The sequence below is a fragment of the Anas acuta genome, chromosome 5 (genome assembly GCF_963932015.1).
Source record: "Anas acuta chromosome 5, bAnaAcu1.1, whole genome shotgun sequence".
NCBI classification, from domain to species: Eukaryota; Metazoa; Chordata; class Aves; order Anseriformes; family Anatidae; genus Anas; species Anas acuta.
Window position 1 is genome coordinate 40,982,787 of NC_088983.1, and position 9,769 is coordinate 40,992,555.

Consider the following 9,769-nt stretch of genomic DNA (forward strand, 5'->3'; position numbering starts at 1 on the left):
CTTTTTTTTTTTTCAGGGAATAACTGAAAACAATGAGTCTTGAATTCCAATTAGAAGTACCCAGAAAAGCTGCTGACATCAGTCGTATTAAAAAGTGGCTCCCAGTTTTAGCAGGATTTCTTCCTCTTTCTCTTTTTGTTCAGACAGTAAGAATAAAAACCACCAAAGTCACTGAGTGGAGCACTTAGCTCCTGAAGGGAATACGTTATCCAGCTCCCTTCAGAAATTCAACAAACTGCCTAGTAACGATTAGTACACCCTGATGTATTTATAGATAGCAATTGTAGTTCCTCTCAACATCAAAAATTATGCTCAAGAGTGCTCTCATAAGTTAGGCTTTCTGTTTCCCATGATCATCTTTGTATTTTCTTTGATTTGGCATATATCTTGAAATGTAGAACTATTAGGGTTATTTGGTACATTTTGCTGGAGAGAAAGAATGAATAATGGCAGAAAAAAATACTTTGTGACATGTGAGGGTGAAATGTAGGTCGAACACCTAGAAATGCAAGTTATGCCCCTTATTATACTGATCAGAAGATTCAGGTACAATACAGAAATAATCTAGCCTACCTGTTTATCCTAAAGGGGTTTTGTGATATGATAAATATGATAGTTTTCAGAACAAACCACTGTTGTCCACTTCCCACTGTTGTCTTTTCACTTTTAATAGTAGAAAAAAATAAAAATCAGTCAACCATGAACTTAGCTGGAAGTATGTGACTCTAAAATGATTTTCTTGCTTTTCATGTATTTTTGTATTTTTACATTCTGGGTATATGTGTCCAGTGCATTTGCAGAATTAAAGAACTAGTTATCTTTTTAAAAGGAAATGTTAGTTTGTAACAGCTAATTGATCTAACTGGCTGAGTGGGTTTGAATGATCTAGCTGATTTCTTGGTGGGGACTGTTGATCCAAAGAGGAGAGTTTCATTTTCTTCTTGTTCTTTACCCAGGAAAACAAACAAACAATCAAACAGACTACCACCACCACCACCAAACACTCTTTTGTATATTCAGGTGTTAGTGGAAATATTGCTAAGAAGCTTGAGAAAGACATAATACCTTGCAAATGAAGTTTTAAAATGTCAAAGCACAGTTTTCAAAGGTAATGAGCTCAATATATCCCTGCCAAAACTCTGATGACTTCACTGGTGCTGCATCAGGGAAAAGATTAATGCAGAGAAATGCAGAAGGACAAAGAAGTTGAAAACTAGTGGCTCCATATCACTGAAAGAGTCTGACTTAGAATAACAATGGAGAGTGTTTTATTGCAACCACAACAGCACTGGTCATATCTTTTGCTTGTAAAAAATAAAATATATTTTCTCTTAATAAGTGCCTAAATTTTACCTATGTTTGTGGTCTTTTTACATTGTGGTATATCCTGTTTTATAGAAAGTGCTTCTTCAGGAACTGTACATTTAAGTCTTGGTTTCTCATGTCATCAACCTGCACAATCCCTAATCCCTGATTTTTCCTAATACATCTGAGACAGAAAGATTTCTATGGACTTTGATGACTTTTTGCAGTTTCTTCAGCTGAAAGTAGAACAAGTCAGCATTAAGTCTTAGTGCTATACAATTATAAATGTCTTTTAAAGAAAAGTCAATCTAAGCAAGCCTATACATGGCAGATTTGCTGGCATGTTGGCAAAGGAATTTATATGGAAATGTTTTCTAATTACTAAGTTATTTTATATTTTATTTATATATGATTTTCAACAGTCACCATCTGTTTCTGAGTTATGTATTTAATATTCAAAACTGATCATTTCAACCATTTTGTTGTTTATAACATGCTAAGTTCCTAATTAATAAATATAATTGACAAATAAACAAACAGTATAGGTGATGACTCAAAATAGCTTTGATGTATTACACAATATACTGTTTGTTTCTTTAGAATAGCTATTTTACATAAGTAACAGTATTTTTTTAAGAAAGAATGGATAGTACAGATATGCACAAGTGAACAAGTTAGAACAAATTGCCTAGAGAGGTTGTGGAGTCTCATTCTTTGGAGATATTCAAAACCTGCCTGGATGCCATCCTGTGCAATGTGCTCTAGGTGATCCTGCTTGGCAGGGGGGTTGGACTAGATGATCTTCAGATGACCTTCCAACCTCAGCCATTCTGTGATTCTGTGACACTGTGAAATGTATACTTGACTATATGAAGTGCCAGTCATAATTAGGATGGGGGTTTCCAGCCATATCAAGAAGCAGAACACAGAATGTTGCACAGTACTTGGCCTTTTTTATTTTTAAAAATTCCCTTCTCCAAAACACTACACTGCAATGTGCTGTGATGAATGTAGCTAAAAGAATTGTTTGCCTATGGAAATTATAAAGAAACACAAAACTTATTACTGTCATTGAAGCAGCAATATGAATCAAAGTATCAGATGAAACAAACAAACAAACAAACAAACACATTTCCTCAGTACTTCTTACCTTCTTTAGTAGGAATATTTGCAGTAACACTGGTTTTATTAAGAACAGTATTTTCTTGATGGACAGCCTATTGGATTAGACATCACTGCATTTGGGAGTCCTAAGACTGGTCTGAATAAACAAGTAAACCTCTGTGCCACTTTGCTAGGTCTTATTGCCTCTGCTGCTGGTTGGCCTGCCTAGCACAGGGAAGAATATTTTTCATATTTTCTGTCTTCCCATCTGGATCATGTGCTAAGAGTTGGAAGTGGGCAGGAAAAGGTCCAGGTTTCAGCTGTAAACCTTTGACGTTGCCTCCCCCACAATTTCTTCCATAGTTATTCAAAGTTGATGACTATACCAATTTGAATATTATTCCTCTTGTAAGGAAGAGCCACTCAGTAATGAAAGCTGTCGATTGCTCTGTCATAGACTATTATGGTTCCCTCACTAAGGTGTCAAAATGCTGCTACAAAATGAATGCTTTAATTTGCAATAAATGTTACAATCATAAGGTAAACTGAAATGATAATTTAACATAGACATATCCCCAAACTTCCATTGAGTGGGCAGAATTTTCTCCCTCCTCCTTTTGTCAGCTGTCTCTTTTTTGTTATAAGGACAAACTGTATTGTAGCAAGTCACTGTTATTTACAAATTACCTGTGTCTGATATAGTAGCAAGGAAGAAGGTGGAAACCTCTTACTGAAAGGTGTCTGAGTGATTGCATCAAAGAAAATGATGGTGTTTGAATGTTGCTTCCATCAATGTCACAAATGTGGCATTCATTTTCAGACCTGGAATGTGCAACAAAATAGAAACAGAAATAAATTATAATAATAAAAACCCTAAAACAACAACCTAAAAATCCTGTTAACATCAGTTCAAATTACAGGAGGCCAAATAAATACACTAATGTGCTTTAAAGGTATCATTCTAATCATATTGTCTGACTTCTAAGACAGAACATTTTAGACCAAAGATTTTCATTCAGTTTTCCTGTAGCAAACACTAACCCACAGAGGCATGACAAAATATCTTTTGGGAACCCATTTTGATTGAAAGACTCCAAGTTATGAAAAAAATATTGTTTTCCTTGGTAAAATTTTGCAGTAGTTAATTGTTCTAATCATTTAAGATTACATCTTATTTCCAGTTTGCACTTTCCTGCCTTCCACCTTCAGCCACTTGACATTATGCTTTTGTCTGCAAGTTGAAATAATGTTCCAATATAAGTCCTATTTAGATAATTATAGACCATAAACATGTGCTTTGTCTTCCTTTAAGTTAACTCCTGTGACTATGCCAATAAGTAAATTTCCTAATAGAACAGTTAAATGAAAAACTGAGTTGTCATCAAATACAATGTAATGAATTTAATTTTCAGATTGATATTTGCAAATACACTTCAACAAGAAACAGCTCGAATCACTAGATTAGCCATCCAGCAGGCCAAATCTTGCCTTATAATATGCAGAATATTATTGAAATATTAGTTTTGTTTTTCTTTTCACTGCAAATGTTTATGAGTTTGCAAATAGAGATACGCGTATAAACTAAATGTTTGCATTGTTTTACTTCATGGTTTCTAATTGAAGTCTTCATGTTTCCAAAACATAAAATCTTTAATTATTATGCTTTTTGGTAACAGGGGTAGGCAGAACTCACGGTCATATAAAAGTCATATCTTGTATACAGCAATTTGTACAGAGGATGTCTGATCTTGGAAGCTTCCTAGAGGAAAAATCAAATATAGTTTCCAAATGTATTCTTTGCTTTTATCATGGATTAAATCCTCAACAAAGAAAATCCAGTTCTTTTGATTAAATAAGAAGTAGAAGCAAACATAAAGGAATGTAAGATAAAGCATTTGAGACTAACTAAACTTCTAATTTCTTTTCTGTAGAATATTTTAAACAAGACACAAAGGTTTCAATTATCTGATATTTAGGTCATAGAAGGTCATAGAATATCCTGAGTTGGAAGGGACCCTTAAGGATCGTCAAGTCCAACTCTTGACACCGCACAGGTCTACCCAAAAGTTCAGACCATGTGACTAAGTGCACAGTCCAATCTCTTCTTAAATTCAGACAGGCTCGGTGCAGTGACCACTTCCCTGGGGAGCCTGTTCCAGTGTGCAACCACCCTCTCTGTGAAGAACCCCCTCCTGATGTCAAGCCTAAACTTCCCCTGCCTCAGTTTAACCCCGTTCCCGCGGGTCCTGTCATTGGTGTTAATGGAGAAAAGGTCTCCTGCCTCTCGACACCCCCTTATGAGGAAGTTGTAGACTGCGATGAGGTCTCCCCTCAGCCTCCTCTTCTCCAGGCTGAACAGGCCCAGTGCCCTCAGCCGTTCCTCGTACATCTTCCCCTCCAGGCCTTTCACCATCTTCGTAGCCCTCCTCTGGACACTCTCCAACAGTTTCATGTCCTTTTTATACTGTGGTGCCCAGAACTGCACACAGTACTCGAGGTGAGGCCGCACCAGCGCAGAGTAGAGCGGGACAATCACCTCCCTCGACCTACTAGCGATGCCGTGCTTGATGCACCCCAGGACACGGTTGGCCCTCCTGGCTGCCAGGGCACACTGCCGGCTCATATTCAACTTGCTGTCTACCATGACCCCCAGATCCCTCTCTTCTAGGCTGCTCTCCAGCGTCTCATCGCCCAGTCTGTACGTGCAGCCAGGGTTTCCCCGTCCCAGGTGCAGGACCCGGTACTTGCTCTTATTGAACTTCATTTAATTTCTCCATGTCTACTTTTAGTAGACAACATTGCTCAAGATTACTGTTTATCAGCTAATAAATCTGTAAGTATGCAACTGGCTTATTCCCATAGCTGTAAAACTTATCAGCCCTGAGTCTTCTTGCCAGGTAACAAGGTCTAACTTTTCATTCCAAAGATTTCCCTTTTCATACACTGAGAGGTTCACTAAATTTTCCACCTTTTATTTATAGTAGTGTCAGTACCAGTGAACTCACCTTGCAGTTGATATTTATTATGCTGAGTAATATGATGTCACTTAGCCTCTCCAAACGGCCTTTGTTATATCACAAAGAAAGTCAACTCCAGTTGAATCTGTATTACTAATTGTGGGTAAGAAGAGTTCTGAGTTACCATATAGATAAGAAAGTGTTCATGGAAAGAAGTATAACATTAATATTGAGTATATATCTGTTCCTGATATGAGCATCAGCTATGATTGGATCAGAGAGCATATACTATATACGAACACAAGCTAATATACAAACTATGTGTTAAGTATTGTTTATATAGCAAAGGGTGTTTTTTTTGTTTGTTTGTTTTCAAACATAAATACATTAAAAATTTTTCTCTTGTACTTTCATTCTTTCTAATGCTTAATAAATCAGTAACAAGCTTTTTGCAAAAACAGCAAAATTATGACCTGTAGGTGACTATAATAGTGTGAAAGGCTGGAATTTAATTTACTTTTCAGTGCTTCATTTTTAAACAATTAATTGGCACACAGCAATATCCAAATCTCTGACCAGACATGGTGCTGGTAATTGGACACCCATCTCATTGGGGAATGGAAGAGCAGGGCAGAACTATAAAGCCTGTGATATGCTTAAGACTTTTACAGAGAAAAGTCCTCAAAGAAAAGGTAGTGCTCTTTAGGTCTGAGATATCCCTGTATATCTATGCTCAGCAGGTATTCTTCAGATTAGGTAGTCATGGTTCTATTCTGCATATTCTAGTAGGAATCTCTTCTATAGCCACCATAGATGTAGCGCACCAGCTGCTGATGACTGTTGCTAGCAAGCTATTCCCATGTGTTTCCTCCTCCTGCTGAGCTGTCTCCATCCAGTCAGGAAAACAGATTCACTTCTTAGTAGATATATCACATTAACTTCTGTTGCTCAGTTGAGTCATTATGTAATGTAATAGTTGTTCTTTAATAAATCAGATTGTTTTTTTTTTTTCCATATATTCACATTTTAATTCAATTCCAAGCATTGCACTCTAGATTGCTGCATCAAAAATATGCATTGAACTGAAAAACTTAGAGCTATGTGGTGTCTTAAATTTACAAAGATTAACCTATCAGTAGCAAAATAATTATCCAAGAAAAAACAGTACATGACACAAACTTTAAAAAAGGACTGCGTGGTACGACTGTATTGAATTATAATAAAGTCAAGGTTTGTGTTTTCAGAAGTACACCTTATATAACTGCACTTGTAATATGTGAAAAAAAATAATTTTAATGTACAGCTATCAAAGTTATATATGTTCTTGCAATTTTATATATGTAACAAGATTTATTACAAAGGCAACTGATCATTTACACATAAGACAACTACAGTTTTATTCGTTTGTTTGGTTTTAGTTTTGTGTGTGTGTATGTATACAAATTATACCAAATCACAAACGAGCATTACAGGCCTGAGAGAATAATTCAATGTGAGAGCTGCCTACTTTGTGAATAAATCAAAGGTGTCATTTCAGATGATAGAACTGTTCAGCCAGACTCAAGGGAAAGAGGGCACAAGGGATAAATCATGCAATTCTGCAGTACCTCAGCTTCTCAAAAATTTCACGAATGGAAAACATTCAGTACTGCAATTGCAATTCAAAGTAACAAACAGCCTTCAGTAGTTGAATTGCCATGCTTTACATCATTTACTGCTAGATGCTGTTGTTCCCATAATGACGTCTTTCAAGAGACAATGCATGATATTCTAGAACATGGGTGTCCCTACATATAGCAAAATACAAGGCGCAAAATCTCTTGGCTCTGGAAAAACAATTCTTTGTAACAATCCAACAGAATTTTGAAGTATATAGAAGCATAAATAAAAGAAAAATAGCAAAAATATTTATTCTCAGCTATTAGCAATTACTACCGAAAACTGCTACTTCCATGTCTGTTAGACCCTACATAATATTTTACAACCATATTCTCCTCTTAGAAAAATAAAACTTCAACAAAAACAAGACTTTCTTTTGAATTGTGATTATATTTCATTTTATGATACTTAAAAATGTTATTAAGGTAAAAATATATTTTGAAGTTATTTGAATGGTAAATGTACTTTTCTCTTCAAATACATGATTTAGAAAAGTCAGTTTCATAAACAAACTATTTGCAACCAAACTGAGAGTAAACTTTAAAAAGAGCATTAACTAGGCATTTTTTGTGGAAACAACAGAACATATAACCAGTATATAACCAGGACAGTTTTCAAATTCCAATAAGAATCTCAACATTTTTACTGTTTCTTGGACACATGTTGAAGATGTTAGAATTGTTCAGAACTACTTAATATGAGTCAATGGCAATTCTGAACATTCATCAAATGTCTTCATTTCATCTTCATTCATCTGGAGTGCAGCGATTTCCATGTTAACTTAGTAAAGCACTAGGTTAAAAAAAAAAAAGATATAAGTTTGCTTAATAAGTGTTTCAGGCAGATATTCATCCCTTCTATTGTCTTCTGCATTGTTGTTTTTCATGTCCTGGATAAAATTTGAGGGGAAAAATCAGGATTTAATCTCCTCCTCCCTCTCTAGTTCCAAATACCTTGTCTTTTGACACTGGGTGTTGACATGTATCACACTCTGTTCTTTTCTTTCTTGTTTAAGAAAAAAAAAGGATAGAGAAATGAAGGAATCTTGGAGAGACAATTCTGGTGTGAAACTATGAAAACTGAAATATTATATTCATGACCTAATACAGGTCTTTTCTATGAATAATCCTAGTACTTCTGAAATTAATTTGTATATAACATTTTAAGACATTCTTAACCTTAGCTCTAGCATCTTTTCATTCTTATGCTTTTGTACTATGGATTATGTCTCTTTAATTTTTTATAGACTTAATCTAGAAGTGCTTTAAAGTGTATCCAAAGACTCTTTTACGTTGACATGTCTTTTTCATTTTTTTTGTCATTGTTGTTGTTGTTTGTTTGTTTTTTGTAATTTCCAGTGCATTTCTGATTTTTCTGATGAATACTGTGCCAAAAGCATTTCTGGAAAGTATTGTGGGTATTTGGCAGGAATCCATATTTCCATATACTTTCATATATATTTCCTGCCAATCCATAAGGAATTATTATCAGAGATTAGATAGCCATGAAACACAGGTAACTTTTATTATCTACCTTATAAATTTCCTTTGGTTCATGTTTCACCGCTTGCACATCCCTACTCCAAATGTTTATACAATATCATCTGAAATTATGGTTTCCATTTACATTCAAGCTGCCAATCAAACATGATTCCACAGACAACAGTAATTAGCTGTGTTACCCAATTAGAAAAGAGAAGGAAATATCTTATTGACACTCACAGTAAGTAATACTTGACATGCAGCTTGAATTTTGAAGGATTTTGTGTTGAGGAAAAAAAAAATCACTCCAAGATTTTCAATAACTAAATGAAGTGCTGAACAGTTATCACTTTTTTTTTTTTTTTCAAGAAAACCTTGAAACTAAAACCAAAATGCTGAACAGCTAAGAAGCTTTATCATCATTTTTTAAAATGTTTTCCTTCTTAACCATTTAGGGGAACTATGACAAAGCAGGAACTTTTATTTGCAGAATGTTTGGGATCAAGAATACTGAGTCATTTATATCACATTCCTTGGACATTGTTTTTCTATGGAGATATGACAAGGGACATCACTCTCTCGCATATCACTGTGGAACTCATGTGAATTCTTTTCCCCAGCACATCTTGGTAGAGCATTTCCTACTTACATCACTGGAAATCTTCATAAATAGGTGAATGGTCTGAGGAAGAAATGCAGAAAAAAATGAGTTATCCATATACACATGGTATCTTAGCAATGAGTATTGCTGAAAAGATCCATCATATTATGGAGAAGGATTTTTAAGAAAATTAAAAATACGTCCCCTTAGTTAAGCATTATCACAACAGAACAGTGCTTTATCTTAAATTGAGTAGTTTAAGAAAAATCAAGCTGACAGTGATATCTAGCAAAAAGAAAGGACATTTTATATCAATTTGTGCAGAACAGAATGTTGTGGAGATCCTTTGTGTCCAACAGGTACACACTTCAGTGTGTACTAGTATGCCCAATGGGAGGCACTTAAGCATCAGTGACTTATTTGAAGATTTATGTTTGTACCCTTTACACGTCACATTTATTTTAAGCACTATTCCAGTGTATTCTCTTGGATTTACCCAACTGTTCCTTTTTATCTTGGACTTTCCACTAACATGTTCTTAGGCTCATTGAAATATAGCAGGATTCTTAATTATGTTTCTTATTTTTAATAGTTTTACAGTATATATAGGTTGCACAGAAGTAAAATCAGTTGATTATTATTGTTGTTGGTAATGATGTTTT

At 35.0% G+C, this 9,769-nt stretch overlaps 1 long non-coding RNA gene across 1 annotated transcript in view; it reads left to right on the forward strand.

The window, feature by feature from the left end:
* Positions 1-4,277, forward strand: part of LOC137857623 (uncharacterized) — a 75,679-nt gene extending 71,402 nt beyond the window's left edge. The window contains exon 6 of the long non-coding RNA XR_011097189.1: positions 17-4,277. This is a non-coding gene — a long non-coding RNA (uncharacterized lncRNA). The remainder of the gene's footprint in view (positions 1-16) is intronic.
* The last annotated feature ends 5,492 nt before the right edge of the window (positions 4,278-9,769 follow it).